This window comes from Macaca fascicularis, chromosome 15 (assembly GCF_037993035.2).
Source record: "Macaca fascicularis isolate 582-1 chromosome 15, T2T-MFA8v1.1".
In the NCBI taxonomy this organism is placed as follows: domain Eukaryota; kingdom Metazoa; phylum Chordata; class Mammalia; order Primates; family Cercopithecidae; genus Macaca; species Macaca fascicularis.
The window spans coordinates 7,353,200-7,371,854 of NC_088389.1; the positions used below are offsets into that span (position 1 = coordinate 7,353,200).

The 18,655-nt window shown below is 48.6% G+C and overlaps 1 long non-coding RNA gene across 1 annotated transcript in view; it reads right to left on the bottom strand.

Moving 5' to 3' along the window:
• The window catches only part of LOC135967333 (uncharacterized), a 92,340-nt gene extending 81,807 nt beyond the window's left edge, over positions 1-10,533 (bottom strand). The window contains exon 1 of the long non-coding RNA XR_012425018.1: positions 10,411-10,533. This is a non-coding gene — a long non-coding RNA (uncharacterized lncRNA). The remainder of the gene's footprint in view (positions 1-10,410) is intronic.
• Between the last annotated feature and the right edge of the window lie 8,122 nt (positions 10,534-18,655).

Genomic DNA, 18,655 nt, shown 5'->3' on the forward strand with positions numbered 1-18,655 from the left:
GCCTCAAGTGCTTCTGTTTTCAATAATCCCAGAGTAATTCTATAAACCCGGGAATCAGTCTCACCCAACTCCAGGATCACGGCCCAGGTGACGTGGGCACACATATCATGAAGCTCCAATACTCAACTAAAGTGGCGCGAGTGAAAATGATCCTGGGTATAATTTACACGGACACAGGAAGGTGGCTGAGCCCCAAACCCCTAAGACACAAACGCCCCTCCCAAGGTACAACACCAGGAAGATCATCATTCAAAACTGAGGAACGTGGCAGAACAAAGCTGTCAGGAGATTTTAATCACCAACACCACTTGTTACATGACCCAAAGATGATTAAAATCCCAGGCCCTTCAAGACTGAATGCTATCTATACTTAAATGCATTTCATCACCATATTGGGGGGTTATTCCTTTGTTTTGCTGCAAATATATCCAACTGCTGTAAAAGGAAAAGGCAATTTGTTAACGAAGCTTCTTGGAGTGTCTCAACAGGCCTCGAGGTAGGATAAAAGGCAGGACTTCCTGGCAGAAACGCTCAGCTCTGAGGTCAGGTGGAGTTCTTGAGCACCAACCAAGGCAAAATAAGGTCGAAGACCACACCACACTTTCCTCAATCACATCTTCATTCCACCTTTCCTTCTATTTCTCACGACTTCACTGGGAGAAATTGTGCTAAAAGAAAATGGAAACACAGACATACATAGGAGACCCTACAGATGCTGAGAATGGGTGCAGCCATCACAGTCCGAATGTCCTTTCAGGGCCATCTGACCTGGCTGGGATCCAAGTATCCGAGGGCAGGATTGTCAGACCCGTGAAGCCAAGATTACAGCCACTGAACGGCAGTTTTCCATCCCACGGAAACCGGCCTTGCTAGGGGCTTCCTCGGGGACCACCGACCTCAAGCCACCACCCGTCAACTACTTCAACTAACCTACATCATGGCAGAGGCCTCCCTAGGCAGACCAGCCCTGCCCAAGTCCTGCTTCATGGCAAACCCTCCAGACAAACGTCCTTGGCCTCTTCCGGGAGGCTGTGCTCGGAAGGTGCCCTCATTTACTTCTGTGGCTCTGAGACATTTAACTAGAGCCCAACACATTTCTTCCTGTTCACATAGTATTGAGTTAAAAGACTTTTATGAGTAAACTTTCACTGGGAAAAATACCATTTCCGGAGCCCCAGTGACCACAATGAAAATGTTTTTACCTTCCCTTACGTGACATCGGCAACGCCAGGTCCAGGAAACGTTCTGGATCTCAGATAATGGCAAATCCACTCATAGTAAGTCTTGGTCTTGTTTCACAAGCTATCAAATGCTGCCCAGAAGCAGGAAAAACCCCACAACGTGGCAGGGAGGGGCGACCAGCGTGAGTTCTAAGGCCAGACCACCCGGGTCTGCTGACAGCGTGGTGAGGGGCAAACAGTGCAGGGTCTAAGGCCAGACCGCCCGAGTCCCGCTGACAGTGTGGCTTCAGGAGTTTCCTAAACCCTCTGCTCTCCAAGTTTCATGTCAGAAAAATGCAGTGATAACCGTGTCCACCTCGTTTAAATATGTATATATACACACACACATATATATATACTCCAAACCTACAGCCCTATAAAGGTCATTAATCCTAGTTATCCTCAAGGCATTGAGCGATCAATAATGAGCCATCCCCCTGGCTGCTGACCTGCCACAGCCCCACCCTCCGGAAACCCCGCATCCACACCAGCCACACAGGATGAGGCCAGGGAAGGAGCAGGACTGTGTCTTGGGAACTTAAACTCTGGAAGCTGAGTTAAATCAGTGCCGCTCCAATCTTGTCACCAACTATCTTGTTAAATTGGGAGATTCCATCTCTGGGGATCTTGAAGGAACCTGAGGTTCTACATTGAGTGAGATGAGCACTCGTGCTGCAATGAGACGGCAGGGAAAGCAACCGAATCTGGGGTCGCAGCTGCCTGAGGCTTGGGTCCCACCGGGAAAGTGGCACCAGGGCCCTCAGGACAGTGGCGGAGGTCCCAGGAGGCAAGTCCCGGTGCAGAGACTCATGGACCCAAAGATTGCTCCAGGGCCAGGAGGGGCTGCTGCGCTGACAGCCACGAGGCAGGCAGCCTTCGAGCTCCTCCAGCTGCCATCCTGCAGGCAGGGAGGACAGTGCCCAGACCACCCTGGGGCTCCCCCCAGCCTGCCAGGCTGGTACTCTTACTCCAGCCACTGACAAGAGTCCCCATGTTGCAAGCTAGGTTGAAACAGTGCCTCAGGCCTCGGGGCACATGCACCCCCCTGCAGGGCTGGGATGGCTATTCCCACACATCCCCAACTCACAGCAAAACTTAAAAATGAAAGTTGGAAGATACAGCCAGGAAACCAATGCTCAAGAAGCAACTCCAGGGTGACTCTTCCTAGAGCTATTGCTATTGAACATCTTTAAAAACATTTCCAGGGTGACTTCCTAGAGCAATTGCTGTTGAAAATCTTTAAAATTCTTCATTTCAAAATTAGCTTTTATTACACTGTCTTCCCTATTCTACCAAGACTGTAGAAAACAAAACCATTACAATTTCCAATTCTATCTTATAGCAAGTTAGAAATACACGTTTCCTCAAAGGATTCTACATGTTTCCTTGGCAATATCCTTTCCACGCCCCGTACTACTGCCCACAACAGAGAAGGCTTTTCCAACTCAACCCAACCCAACCCAACCCAACCCAACCCAACCCAAGGGCCCTGAGACAGGCCCCTAACGAATCGTCTACAAACTCTTGAGACAGGCTTGCCCTGACAAATCATCTGCAAACTCCATCTTCCATTAAAAACAGTACCGAAAATGAGCATATTACCACTTTTTAAAAATTACTGTAAAGTGGACAGTGTTCAGTTCTGTGAATTTCGGCACAAATATTCCCATAATCATCATCACACAAGCAGAACAGTCCAACAGCCCCAAACCCACTCACGGGGCCTCATAAGCATACCCTCCCATTCTCAGCAACCACCCTCTCCGTGTCCTCCCATGACTCAGGTCTATCTTTTGCGAGCGTTGTGGCAAAACACTCGCAAAATCACAATTTCCTGGGCATCGTGCTTGGAGGTGCACCCAGGGTGTCCTGTGATCAACAGCCAGGCCTCGGGGCTGCTAGGTATTTATTATTCCACATATGGCTGTGGCACATTGTAACCTGTTTTGGACAACTATAGACAGCGCTATTAACATCTGGGCACAGTTTTTCTTAAACATCAGATTCTGTTTCTCTAGGGTAAATACCCAGGATTGGGGTCACTGGGACCCACGTTTGTGTGAGTTCAGTTTTGTAAGAAACCGCCAAGCTGTCTGCACCGTGCTGAACCCCAGCATCGCACAGGAGTCCCGACTGCCGGTCCTCACCAGCACCTGGGGCTGTCGGAAGACCTTAGTCAGGCGCTCCAGCAGGGGTGTGAACAAATTCACTGCGGCTTCGGTGCACATCTCGGTGCAACCAGTCACGCTGAAGGTCATTTCAGATGCTTTCGGGCCATCCTCCCGTCCTTCTCAGCGAAGCATCTGTTCAGGTCTCTTCCGCTTTTAAGTCAGGTGGTTTGTTCTCTGTCATGAGCCGTGGGAGTCCTGTGCATTCTGGATACGAGTCCTTTGCCGGCTGCATGGTTCGTAGACATCTTCTCCCCATCTATCGAAAATGTGTCTCTTCAATTTTCTAAGGGTGTCTTTTATATTAAAAGTTTAATTTTGATGTGTCTTACCTGTTTTCTTCCTTGATTATGGATCATGGTATGGCTAAGAGCTCTCACCCTAGGTCTCAACAATTTCCTTTTCTTCTACAGGTTTTGTAGTTTGGTGTTTTACATTCAGGGCTATGGTCCACCTTAATTTTCATACAGGAATGTCTCCCTGTTTTCACTCTTTTGCATACGGCTGTCCCATAATTCCAGCACTATTTGTGGAAAAGACTCAAATTCCACTGAACTGCTTTTGCGTCTTTGGATCTGTTCTGGACTCCACTCTGTCAGCTGACCCGTGTGTCCATCCTGAGCAAAATTTATGACTTGAGTGGCTGTCTCTGTGAAAAAAAGTAATTCTGTCTGGAAGCAAAACCCACTTTAGGAATGCTCTAAATAAGATTCTTCCTGTTGTCAGGAGAGCAAAGCCACTGCCCTAAGCAGAGGTGAGGCCTCAACAGCTCCCAGGCACAACATTAACACACAATGGGGAAGGCAATTCATTTCAAGGGCCACAATGTGAGACCAGCATAGCCATGAAAACTGCAATAATTTCACAACAGAATGAAATTCATAAAGAACTGCTGAGAAGCATGTGGTAAGTTACATAAATCACTGTTCCTTAAATTCTGACGGTTGACTAGGACAGAAATAGCTTCACGGTACAGTTCAAACGGGAGAAAGGTAGGTAGGGGTGGTTTCCACACCACACAGGGCCTGCAGGAAAGGGACACTCTTCCTCTAAACGGGAGATCCTGGGAGTGATGTGATAAACCATGGTGAGAGGCACGGAACTGTGCAAGCCGGAGTCGCGGCCTTTGCCCCACCACGGAGCCTGTGTCCATGAGCGACGAGGCTCAAATGTCAGGCCGGGGCAACCGAGGCAGTTATCAGGGGACAAGAAAACGAGCCCACGGTGGAGGCAAAGGTCTGAAACTGCGCGGCAACTTCGAGTCAAGTGGGACAAACTGACTCAAAATACAGGTTCCAAAAACCATCACACAGAGCTGTTCCTCGGCTCTGGAAAGGCTAAGTGACCAATGCCCACACTGAGCATCTGTTCCCGGAGATGACCCTGGTGACCTAAGGCCCAGCTCCTCCGAACCCGCGCCAAACCTCAGTGAGGAACTTTGTTGGTATCTTACAGCACATTGACATATTCCCTTAAAATCTGGTATTTCATCAACAATGCAGGCGCCAGCTTTGACTCATACACATTTCGATTAAACAAGATAATTTACACCCTGACCGTGCCAGGTAAGAGGTTTACTACAATCTTTAAACAGAGCCAGAGGCTACAGTCTGCTCCTACACAACACCATGTCTCTACAAGTTCGATGGGTTTTTACTTTCCATGTCTTCACTTGCCTAGTGCTAGAAAGCAGATTAAAAACAGAAGGAACCGAGAGACACTATTGAATGAGACTCAAATATCTTGCAGTCATCATCGTGATGAGATGTTTATTAAACAGAAATGTTCTCCTCTGTAGAAAGCAGTACACATCAACACACACCGATAACTGTCGCCAGCATTCCAGATCATCTTCCCTTCCATGGCCACAGTGCAGGGCAATGGACCACGCACACCTGCAGACCCACGGAAAGTGGGGTGACACGGCCGATTCTTGTAGCGAGCAGACCACGGTGCACTCAAAGTGCATCTCTTTCCAGAGGGCCTCCACGGAAAGTTACACATTTATTCCACGAGTTAATGGCACTGCACCAAACATTTCTGTAAGATTCTCTTAGCAAGCTTTTCCTTCTGCCTAAAATGTCCTGACACAAACTGAAAAAGCTCTTGGAGCTGCCAAAGACTTCAGTATCCCCTTAACTACTGTCATGCACGCCCGTGTGAAGAGACCACCAAACAGGCTTTGTGAGCGCAACATGTCTGTTTATTTCCTGGGTGCAGGCGGGCTGAGTCCAAAAAGAGTGAGCTAAGGGAGGTAAGTGTGGGGCCGTGTTATAGGATTTGGATAGGTAAAGGAAAATTACAGTCAAAGGGGGCTTGTTCTATGGCAGGCAGAAGTGGGGGTCACAAGGTGCTCAGTGGGGGAGCTTTTTGAGCCAGGAGGAGCCAAGAAAAGGAATTTCACACACACACACACACAAAAATCATCGCTTAAGGCAAGGACCGGCCATTTTCACTTATTTCTGGTAGAATGTTATCAGTTAAGTCCAGGCAGGGCATTTGCACTTTTGTGATTCTTCAGTTACTTCAGGCCATCTGGGCGTATATACGTGCAAGTCACAGGGGATGCGATGGCTTGGCTTGGGCTCAGAGGCCTGACAACTATAGTCTTTACTTTTAAGGTGTGGGGTCAGATCATATAATCCCCAACTAAGCTCCTGATGCTGTGTGTGGCATCCAGCAACAGCACGTTCCATTCCTGGATTACATTTGACTCAAGAGTCCACAGTGAGAACGATTTCTGGTGAATGAAACACCAGGCAGGAGGGTGATTCCGCTGGGCAGCTCTTCACACACAACCCAGGAGCTGAGGGGAGAGGAAGAGGCCCAGGCGTGTCCACCGTGCTCACGTCCCCTTGGAATGCGCCCCACTCCTAGAGACCCGGACCCAAGGGAAATCTGACCTGAAAATGGGCAAACCCTCACTTTGGCAGAGGGACAGGGACTCGGGGCCACAACTTGACCTCAGAGCAACACAAGTGCAGACACAGCACCCCAGCACACCCTCCCCACCCAAATTCAAGGAGGAAAACCAACGCCCCGCCCCCTTGCGGACACCCCCGGCTGCTGGAGCAGACGTCTGCCGGCGTGTGCAGCCTCTCCCGTCCCACGTTCCGGACTCAGCACCTGTGCCTCAGCCCTGGCACTGCTCGCCACACCCACAGGTGTGCCAGGAGGGGCAGGTCCTAAGATCTCCACTGCACCAAAGCCTGCAAGGCAAAGGGGCAGCTCCCTCCAGTAGGAGTCCAGAAGCACACACTGCACCAGCGTCACAGCGTGAGAATTCTCCCCTCGATCTCCGAGTCTCCAGTCTGTTGCCCACCAGGGTCTTCTGCCAACGGCAAGGCCCTAGCTGGGCGGCACGTTTGGTTCTCACCATTTCCCTTGTCAAGATCAATACTGCAAACATATCCAATTCATCCTGTCACTAAAAATGAAATAATCCGCCATCTCCATCACAAATGACGCAACCAGGTTTCCATTAACGGGGTGGTTTTTTTTTTTTCTTCTCGATTTTGAGATGGAGTTTCTGCTCTGTCGCTCAGGGTGGAGTGCAGTGGTGCAATCTCGGCTCACTGCAACCTCTGCCTCCTGGGTACAAGTGATTCTCCTGCCTCAGCCTCCCAAGTAGCTGGGATTACAGGTGCCTGTCACCATGACTGGCTAATTTTCATCTCTTCAGTACAGACGGGGTTTCACCATGTTGACCAGGCTGGTCTGGAACTCCTAACCTCAGGGGATCCACCTGCCTCCTCCTCTCAAAGTACTGGAATTACAGGCGTAAGCCATCACGCCCAACCATTACTGGTGTAATTTCTAAGCCACTCTCTCACACCCACTCCCATTTTTTTTTTTTAAAGAACCAGCTTTATGGCTATATTTTTTCCAAGAGAACCAGTTACCCATTTCAAGTACAAATAAGACACCGTGTTTAAAAACCAAAAATGCCAATTTGCACAGAAGTCTCCAAATACCCAGTCGATTTGAGCCTTGAGAAAAACATCAAGCTGTTGGCTGAATACAACTTCTCTTTCCATCCCTCTGCCTGTGAATTAGACACAAGGAGGAAGCACCAGCTAGGGACATAAAGGCAGGAACCACCAAGGCAGCCGAGACTCCAAATAAAACCTCAAAGGACCAACACAAATGCACCACACCCTGCACACCCTCCTCTCCTTCCTTTTCAGAATTTCCAGAGGATGAAACAGGGATCTCCTGAGATGTCCCAACGTGCAGGCGGCCACAGGGGAAGGCGGAAGCAGCCTGAATGAGGTGACCGGGAAATCACATTCCACAAACAGAAATTCTCCATGTGCTTTACATCCTCTGTCTCTGAAGAACTATGCCAGTCTAACAGTCGCTAGAAAACCGCCTTCAAGTGTCATTTCCCATTTCAAGCAAAGAAAACAGTGGTACGGCATGAGGGAAAAACATAGCCATGTGTTCTGGGGTATTAAATAAGGTTTTTTCTGTTATAAACATAATTTTACATTCTCAGCTTTCTGTATAATTGATAGGCTTCCTAATTAGCAGACACAGTAATAAAAAGTGAATTCCAAGTGTAAGATCGGAGGACCCGTTCACATGGCTTCAGGTTCTGCTACTGTGTTTCAACTTAAGAAAATGGTTCTGTGCATTGGTAACAAGGCCTGAGCGTCTGTGAGTCTGTGTGGCTGTAATCAGGGTTCGTTTTGGCTCCGTACCAGAGGATGTTACAGTGTTACATTCTCTTCTACAAAAAATCCTGAAAAAACGAAGGCTAAATAGACATACACACCCTCCCAAAATAATCCAAATGTCCACCGATATGAAAAACAGATGAATTACGCTTTCCATCATGGAATATTCCTCAGCAGTGAAAACAAACTATAGCCACAGGTGCCAACTAGGATAAAGAAAACCTTTTAAACACGTTTAAAGTGAACTGACTAGGCGGAATTCCTCGATTACAGGCATCTGCTCCAAAAGGGTACTGTTCTGAATCCTGTGATGTAGAATGATAGTTAAGAAACCTGTTTCGGGGCACATCTAGAAAAAAAACAAAGTAATGACTACACAATTTTAAATTCTTTGTAAATTATAACTATTACTATGAAAATTCTAAAAATGTGAAAATCTTCCCAACTGTTGTTGGACAAGCTTCAAAATAAATACCCTGGCATTGCTTGCCACACCCACAGGTGTGCCAAAATGAATGAAAATATAGCCCAAGTTAGTAGAATCGAAACCTGAAGATGTACGAGCCGTCCCTGCCTCACTATCTATACATCGTGTAGAAATTTAAGAGCAGGTAGTGACACTGCAATGCAAGGCTCAAACCAACTGGGTATTTGGAAACTTCTATGCAAATTGGCATTTTGGGTTTTTAAACACGGTGTTATTTGTACTTCAAACAGGTAACTTTTTGATTCTCTTGGAAAAAATATAGCCATAAACCTGGTCTAAAAAAAAATACGGGAGTGGGTATGAGAGAGAGTAGCTTAGAAATTTTAAAAGTATCAGCAGGGAGCAGTGGCTCATGCCTGTAATCCCAGCACTTTGAGAGGCAGGCCCAAGGGGCCTTTGAGGACACCGGTCTCCTCTGCTGCCTTCCTGCTGGACTGACCCCAGGATATTCACTGGGTTTCCACCCCTGTCTCATTTAACATCCCAAGGGTGGTCTTCATCCTTGTCTGGGGCTCAGCTCTGCCCCAATTTCCTAAATCTCTGCCTTCAGAGCCTGAAAACACCCACGCCCAGGGTCACCCTAAGTCCACGTTTACCCCAGAGAGTCCCAATTTTATGTTTTGCCAGCATCGCCTTAGTGATCATTTATCCTGTAAATTCCAACTGCCTTCACACCTCACCCCTGCTGTCTCCCAGCAGACCCCACTCAGATGCACTTGCCTCAGACCCCACACCCAGGTCTGCGCATGCTGCCCTGCTCTGCCCATGTGGGGACCACCTCTTTTTCTTGAGGAATCCGCTGGCGATCATCTCCTTGTGGGGGGGTGCCCTGACTTCCAACTCTCTCCAGCAAAGGCAGAAGCCATCCTCGGTACTTCCCCAAAACTCAGGCCAAGTATGAAGATGGCGCAGATGCTAGCTGTGCCTGGGATGCCATGGGCAGTGTCCCCAGATGCTCTGCGCATGGCCCGGGGCACCGCCTGAACACAGCAAGTGCTGAAGAAACAAAACTGACGTGCGCTGACCTCTGATAGGGCCTCCTTCACCATCCACATCTGTCTCCCCTCTGGACAGTAAAATCCACAAGACACGGAGGGCTTGTCTCACTCATCTTCAAACTCCCAGGGTCACCCTGGCAGGTAAAGGGGACTCAAATGTCTTCTGAAGGAAGCGGCTGGTTAGCTGCCAAGTTAAAGAGCCTCTGAAACTCAGAGCTCTGCATAGGAGTCCAGCATACTTTATTATGAATGACTCCAACCACGGCAGAAGTGGCCGTGGAACCAGTGCTAACCAATTCAGGGTTTGTTCACTGTTTCTCAGTTCATTATCACAACTCTCTCACAGAGCATCCGCGCACAGATCCTCAGACATCTACACAGAGTGGGACGATGGCGCCAAGTCACGTGAACGTCCTGTTGCAGACTGGGAGACACTGGTCAGACACGGACCCAGGCAGAGCACAGACCTTGCGTTAAATCTGCTCCATGTGAACCGCACTCCCTGCCAGGCCCTTTCCTATCTGCACAGCTTCTACAAACTCAACTCTCGCACCTGACACCTAAGAATACTGCACATCCCCATGTGAACCCCCTACTCACCTCCCAAAATGACCCGGCATGGCCGAGTATAAAAAATTTCAACATAAGGGAACTGGAGGGCATGTGGGGCTTTCTCGAGTCCCTGCTGCCTCCTGATGGGAAGGCCCAATGCTTCACACCCCTAGTGAAGGGCGGGTCTCTTCAGCCCCCCGGCTTTGACCTGGAGCTTAAATCAGCATTAACTAATTTCACTTTCCAGGACCAACTTCAAAGGCCTGCAAAGCCAGAGAAGGGAGAGGAGATGGAACACGCCCTCACCTCAGACCTGCTGCAAGCACGCACTTCTCAGATGCGTCCCAAGGTGCACAGCGTGTCCGTTGCCTGTTTCACATCCACTGACCTGCAGGTCTTCTATGTGACATCAGCCTCCTGGGCACTGGAAACAAGTGGTACAATGGCAAGTCATCTATGCAGCAAAGGTGAGGCAAAGGGACCCAACGCAATGGAACTGACCTTTTTCTGACAGTCTCATAACAGAAGGAAAATACTGTACAGCCAACTTCCCCTCACGCATGTTTATTTACCTGTGACTCAGAGGCCATGACAGACAACTTCAGGTTCTTACCGATTCCTATTTTCCCCATCCAGGGAGCCTTTGTTTTTAATATTGTACGAACTTGCCATTTTGTAGGCCAAAAACAGCAAATATTGGCAGTTTCCAACAGTTCAACTGAATAAAATATGATCATGGCCTTTTGTGAAACCATGAAGAAAAGGTGGATATCTCAATATATGTTTCCAGACTGGCTTTGTTCCTGAAGCGGTAACTCGGTTCACTCAGGATTTTAGACACTGAAGAATAAACATCAATATCCCACCAAGAAAACCAAAAAAATGAAATAAATTTGCATCCACCTTGGAGCCTTTTTAGGACAAGGCAGGACACAAACTTTTAAAAAGCTGCAGTTGTCCCTCTGTATACACAGGGACATGGATTCCAGAACACCCCCCGAGTTTACCCAAATCTACGTATCCACAGGACTCCACGGCCACCCTATGGAACCGCATGTAGGAAACGTCAGCCCTCCACAAAGCCAGGTTTTTTCAGTAAGGGTTTGGTTGGAAAATAATTAACACAAGTGATCCTTCGAAGCTCAAAACCTATATTGTTCAGGGTCAGCTGCATTTATTACTTGTGCCATATCTGAGGCCTGAAAGCCATCATTCTCGATACCTTAATGTGATGGTTAACAAACTAACTGTTCTGATTAGAAAGAGGAAAAAGCTTATTTTTAAGCTGACAATGAGAGTGGATGCAGCTACGGTGAACGGAGAACACACCTAAGCAAGCACCAAGGCTGGGGTGACTGCCTGTGCTCAGACCCACCAGGGCCTGTTCCTCCATCTCCCTCTGCTGAAAGGGATAACCGCTTCTCCCCCACGACTAAAGGGCCTTTTTTAAATATTCACACGAGAAGTGCTATGAAAAGCTGAAAGGTCACAGATAACATTTTTAAAAATAAACATTAACGTAAGCATTTAACAAGCCCATTATGATTTAAAAAAAAAATGGTATTAAGTTCTTGGGTGTGGTCGCTCATGGCCGTAATCCCAGAACTTTGGGGAGCCGAGGTGGGTGCATCCCCTGAGGTCGAGAGTTTAAGACCAGCCTGGCCAACATGGTGAAACCCCGTCTCTAACGAAAATATGAAAATTAGCCAGGCATGGTGGCAGACACCTGTAACCCCAGTTACTTGGGAGGCTGAGGGAGGAGAATCACGAACCCAGGAGGGAGAGTTTACAATGAGCCAAGATCGTGCCATTGCACTTCAGCCCGGGCGGTGAGTGTAAAACTCCATCCCAAAAAGAAAAAAAAAAAAGTATCAAGTTTTCCTTCCAAAGAACCTATCATTCAGCCACCTAGGTATACTATAGCTACTTATTCAGCCATGAGATACACCACAGGAGATATAGGCGAACAGGACACAGTTCTTCCCTGAAAGAAGTCTACACCCTCAACAGAAGGGAGGCACACACTCCGAATCGAATCGGCATGGGAAACAGATGCTGCTGCAGGTGGAACTGGCTGCACAGAGCACCCGCTCCAGTGTCTGAGAAACAAGGAGCCGTTGGTGCCATCACCTTCCATACCTGAGCTGGGGCAATGGGGAGCCTGTCATCACCACCACCACCACCCGGGACAAAGAGCCCCAGAACCACACAACGAGCTTACAAACTCACCGAGACGATGACCGAGCAATGTGCGTGGAGTGATGCGAACACGCAGATGTCAGGGCCACGCGTGGCGTTGGTTTTGTGCATCAACCTGAGCGTGCCCGGGGTGCCCAGATGGCTGGTTCTGTATTATTTCTGGGTGAGATGCATGTTTGCCTCTGGATTGAGTGGAGACCCATCCTCGCCGGTGTGGGGGACACCACCCTGTCCACCCAGGGCCCGAGTAAAACAGCAAGGTGGGGAAAACTGGGTTCACTCCATCTGTCTGGCTGATAGGCCAGTGACATCTGTCTTCTGCAGCCCGTGCTACTGGGTCTCAGCTCCTCAGACCCGGGTAGGATCTGCACCCTCCGCTTCTGAAGTCTTCAAGCCACACCCTCCCAGGACTCTAGCTTGCAGGCTGTGGGTCCTGGGGCTTCTTGGACTCTGTAGCCCCTGCAGCAAGCCTCCCCCTGGAGACACACGCACACCCGGCTGGCTGTCTCTCTGGAGAGCCCTGACTAAAAGCCGCCCCTAAAAGTGGTCTTCAGAGTTTCTTTCTAGCCCTAAGATCCCAGTGCCCCTCCTACAATTCTAGGCGGAAAGGTGAACGGAGACCAATGGACAGAGGTGTGTGCGAGGACACGCCAGGCAACCGCAGTGGGCAGGAGGGCACTAACGCTCACTAAGCAAAGAATCAATGTTGCTTGCCACAAAAATGAGAACCGTAAAGATTTCTTCAAACAGAAATGAGTTTGTTTCATGATTTGCTCTTAATACATAAGAAAGCATAAAAGTAGGCCTATTAACAATTACGTAAGTGTTTAGAGGCCCTTGAACTACTTCCGTCCCTTTGTGTTTTTATAGAAAATAAGCCGGAGGTTAAAGAGAACAACATCACTGGCCACAGCTGGGGCCACGCGAGGACACAGCTTATACCCCTGAGGTCCCTGGGTGCCCCGAGTCCTTCCCTTGCTATTTATGGCAATGTGGGAGAAACCAGGACGTCTGAGCATGGACCTGACCGTGCTCCCAGGGGCCGAGGAAAGCACCTATCTGTCCAGTCTTCTCTCCACCCCGCCGTTCCCTCCTACCCAGACTCTTGGGCTGACGCGGCTCATGCACTCAGCAGCGCCATCATTAAACGTTTAGCTTCGCATCACAAGGGCCTCCTCTGGCCTCCTCTGACCACTCCTGAACCTGCAGCCTAGAAGGTTGGGGTTGCAGTGATCTGTCATTGCACTACTGCACCCAGCCTGAGAAACAGAGTGAGACTCTCAAAAACAAACAAACTAAAACAAATTAAAGGAGTTCAAATGAACTCGCCCATACCCTTTAAATTTTCATTTGGGTTCATGGGGTGATCTAGTTCCTTTTTCCCTTGCAATAAATGAATAATCTAATAATTAAATATAATCTAACAATTAAATGGGAAAATTTAATTATTTTCCCATTTCATTATTCCCTATCTCAGGGAAAAAGTTAAAATTATTCCCTATTTCAGGGAAAAAGGTAAAAATCATTTTAAACCTTCCTTCCACAAAACAGTATACTCAGTCATCTCTATCTGCTGTATCATGTGGAATTCAGCTTCACATGTCTACAATACAGTTTTTGTTAAACAGTGTTTATATAGACAGGCAAGAGAAAGAAACACTTGGTCTATGTAGAAGCAGCAGAAGACACGTTTTAACAGAAAAGGGAGAAGATACCACCGTGTGAATCTGGAAATTGTCCTCATCTTGTCCACACGCACAGAAAACACCCAAGCACGTGCCTAGTGTCCAACAGGAGCACAGAAAGGACAGGGATCCCTCCAGTTGTTTAATGACCAGCCCCACTTGTCACCGCCACATAACAAAATCCGCACGGCAACTTCAGCACGTTTCATTCACGATTCCACGGAAATCAGGCTGAAGAACATACAGATGTTTTGCCCACATTTAAAAATCCAAGTATGGGACTCATAGAAGTAAAACACACTATGGGTTCACTTAACTTTTCCAAATTTTTCCTTGGAGAAACCTACAAAGTTCTTGTCAGTTACATCCTTAAGTTTTTCAATAATTTTTCAATGCAAAGGTCGGGCAAGACTTGTAAATAGGTACACACATACGGCCCGGCACAGTGGCTCACACCTATAATCCCAGCACTTTGGGAGGCCGAGGTGGGCAGATCACGAGGTCAGGAAACCGAGACCATCCTGGCTAACACGGTGAAACCCCGTCTCTACTAAAAATACAAACAATTAGCCAGGGGTGGTGGCGGGTGCCTGTAGTCCCAGCTACTTGGGAGGCTGAGGTTGGAGAATTGCATGAACCCGGGAGGCGGAGCTTGCAGTGAGATCGCACCACCGCACTCCAGCCTGGGTGACAGAGGGAAACTGTCTCAAAGAAAACAATGGAGGTACACACATACATACCACGTTCTTCTCTCAAAGAGACGGGCCCTTTTTTAAGATTCCAGAAGTAAATGTGGTTGTCACCCTGCTTTTGAGAGGATGAGCTGTGTTTTAAGCATGAACACACTTTCCTCCATGCACCAAGGATGCACCATGGGGGCAGTGCTACCGCCGCCTCCCCAGTCTCTGCTCAGGGTGGGGCAAGGGGAGCTCAGTTGTCTCCCGTATACACCGTCAACAGGCCAGGTGCTCAGAAGGAGGCTTCCAGGACTCGCTGTAGGCATTCGTTAGCAGGGTAGGCAGTGCCTCGTGCTGGTGGGCATCCAGCAGTAAGGGGGTCTTGCACTTCACTCCCTGGGCCCAGCCCCAGACAGAGGGGAAAGAGACACCTGTATCGTAACTCATGTGTATTTATAGATACACAGAGACTCTGCAGTGCAAGGTGCAGAACTAGAAGGAATCATGGAAATAAGAGGGAAGACATTTGGTTACAACTGGCAGAGCCACCTCAAGCCTCAGCATTTCCTGCCGGAGCCCTCACTGACCAGACTCCTCCAGGGTCACTGCCACTGCGTTCCCCAGCTCATGACAGGGCAGACAGTGACAGAGCCTCAGAACAACCTCCCACTCCTTCCTCACCAGCCCAGGGGACGAGCTGTCCCAAAGCCTGAATGCGGGAACACAGAGGTGATTGAGCAGAAAGGGGGACAGGAACAATGGCCGCGGGTGAGCAGATATTGCGGGGCACCCCAGCAGCCCTTTCCACCTTAAAGAGGACGGCCATGGGTGTGCGGATGCTCCCGCGTGACCCAGCCATCCTTTCCACCTTATAGGGGAATGGCCACAGGTGTGCGGATATTCCCGGGTGCCCCAGAGCCCTTTTCACCTTAAGGAGATTTTCACAGTCTCATATCAGTCTCCAAACTATTCAGTGAGGTTGGAGGAGTATCACTGTGGACCAACACCGATTGGCACCAAGTAAGGGCAATTTTATAACCATGTCTCAACCATGAAACAATCAGGTCTTTGGCCATCTGATCTAAGCTTTTTCTATAACAAAGTTGGATAATTAAGTTGAACTTTGGTTTTCCAAAGCTTGTTACAGAAACCACATCTTCCTAGGTGTGCCTCTGTGATGTCACGTGCACACATCAGTAGCCAGGCTTGCCAAGACTCACGGCACATTACACGTTCACCTGAGAAGGCTGCTCAATCACTGAGGGCTCTGGCGTGCTCTGAAATGAATTTGCCACTTCGGCCTACACTCTACTCCCTTGTTTGGTTAAAGAAACCCAAAAAGCAGAATTTGTTTTGGCCAATCGCCTGCTGACCCAACTGCAGAGGTTTTAATTAGAGTACTTTCATTGCATCATAGAAAGCAAAGTCATATAGATCAATTCATGATTACCACTCCAAAGGTTTAGTAAATCTCCAAATAATCAGGCAAACATTTTAAGAAGCTACATTAAGGTTTACAATACTCAAAATTTAAAACTACATCCATGCTTCAAAAAACCACCATTCCCATTTTAGATGGCCAAATGCATATGAGAAAGAAAGAAACGTGCTGAGTGCATTTTTTGGGTAATCTTATGGAGAAACTGCCACTTTAAAAATGGCTCTAGTTCCTGGCTCCAGATGGGTGTGGTGGGTTGTCTCACTCAATTTCAACTCCACCTGAAGCTGGGACACTAGAAATCCATTCCCAGACTCCAGGGCACAAGAATTCCCACTTCTGGAAACAGCCTGGAATGCAGATGTGTAGCAGAGAATTCTTTCCTGCCCACCCTAACCGTCCTCTGTGGAAGGCAACAGTCAAAGACAAGTCCACCCCCCTAGGCGCAACTGCACCATGAAGAACCATTTCAAGGTGGGAGGTGATTGATCAGTGGGAACAGACAGTTTAGCTAATCACTTATAAGGCAGAGATGGGGGGTTTGAAGGCCTGTGTCTGGCCTTCTCCTCGGTAAATGGTCATCCGCCAGTCAGCCTAAGCCACATGGGAAGGGGCTTCTTGCAGTAAAAGTGGGGGCCTAGTTGTGGGGAGGGGGAATGTCTTAACCACCACTGTTTTACAGGATCACAGGGCTCAGGAAATGTTCAGTATTATCACACACCAAGGTTTTTACAGTCTGAAGAAAACTACAGTCCTAAGGTGTCAGTTCTCAAAGCCTTAAGTTCCTCCTGCTAAGATTCCCAGAGGGTCTCAACTTCTTGCACTGAACCCCAACATGCACAGGCACCTGCGTCTTCCTCCTGCAGCAAATGCACATGAGAAGGCTGTGGCTCTGCTGCAGTAATGATGCCATGCAGCCCTAACACCGTGGCAGAGCAATGGCTTTGGCCTGAATGTCCCCAAAACCTCATGCTGAAACCATCTCCGATGGGATACATTAAGAGGTGGGACCTTTGGGAGGTCCTGCTCTCAGGACTGGGGTTGGTGTCCTTGTTGGGAGATGGAGGAGCCCTCCTGCTCCTCCACCATATGAGTCCCGATGAGACGCCTGCTGCCACGCAAGACCCGGTGAGATGCTGCTGTCTGTAAGCCACAGGCCCTGGAACACCAGATGTGCAGGTGCCTTGACTTTGGACTGCCTTGACCTTGGACTTTTCAGCCTCTAGAGCTGTGAGCAATAAATGTCTCTTTACAAATCACCCAATCGACAGCAGCCGGACAGAGAGACAGTAATGTTACAACATGAGTCACTTTCTCAGTGGGCCAGAGGCCTCCCCATGAGCCACCACCGTAAAGCAAGAACTCCCTGGAGGCTGCAAAGGGGTTCACAAGGAATTCTACCCAGCACCAGGGTGTCTGTCCTTTCTCGTAGGAAGATAGCTGAGCCATGGCAGGAAACTACGGGGTGGGTGGGGCTGGACAGTAATGTGTCACCTGCTCACCTAAGCCTCAGTCTCCTGCCTCTCATCATGACAGCGGGGGTAACCCCCTCACCTGAGCTGTTGGGGGAGGTAAGAGTGTTGGGTGATTAACAATTGTTAGCTCCACAGAAATTAGGCAAAGAATCCGCCCCTACGTCTTATAAAACCAAACCAGCCCAGGAATTCCACATCACTACTAATTTGCATGGGAAAATGCTGGATTCTCATAAGTTCTGGCATGTCATTTGTATTGATAAAGTTTGCAGAGTTGTCATATACTAAGTATATAAAACAGAAAAAAAAATCATGCAATTTGGAGGTTGAAGCAGGAGCATCACTTGAGTACAGGCGGCGGAGGTTGCAGTGAGCCGAGGCCGAGCCACTGTACTCCACTCTGGGTGACAGAACGAGACTCGATCTCAAAAAAAAAAAAAAAAAAAAAAAAAAAAATTGCTGCTTCATGCTAGTAAAGTGGGCAGATTCTACATGCCAACTCTTATTCAAAGGTCGCCTAACACTGACTCAGGAACTCTGGCCCTGATGTGCTTGAAGTTTTAATCCTAACAGTGTTAAAGACCACTCCCCCAGGAGCTCTGAACAAGTACTCCAGGTATACACTGAACAAGACCACACACTCTCTGACCGAAATCTAACTTCACAGACCCAAACTACAGAACCACAGAAGACACTGCTTCTGTCCAACTTTGTGTTCTGCCATCGTTTGTGTCCGTTATTTCCTACAAACCATCTCATTAGAATTTAGGGCACACAAAAGGCCGATACAACAGGGTTACTTTTCAAAGGTTTGGAGGTGAAGAACAGATACACTGCATTAACTTCCTATTGCTGCTGCAACAAATTACCACAAACGCAAACCTCCTCTCAGCCCTGGAAGTCAGGAGTCCCAGGGCTGAAGTCAAGGGGTCAGTAGGTTGTGCTCCTGCCTGGAGTCTCCCAATTCATAGAGCCCACCATGCAGCTTGGTTCACAGCCCCACACCCCTCTGACCACTGCCCCGGCCTCAGCCCTGCACCCCTCCAGCCCTTGCCCCACCCTTGGCCCATGCCCCTC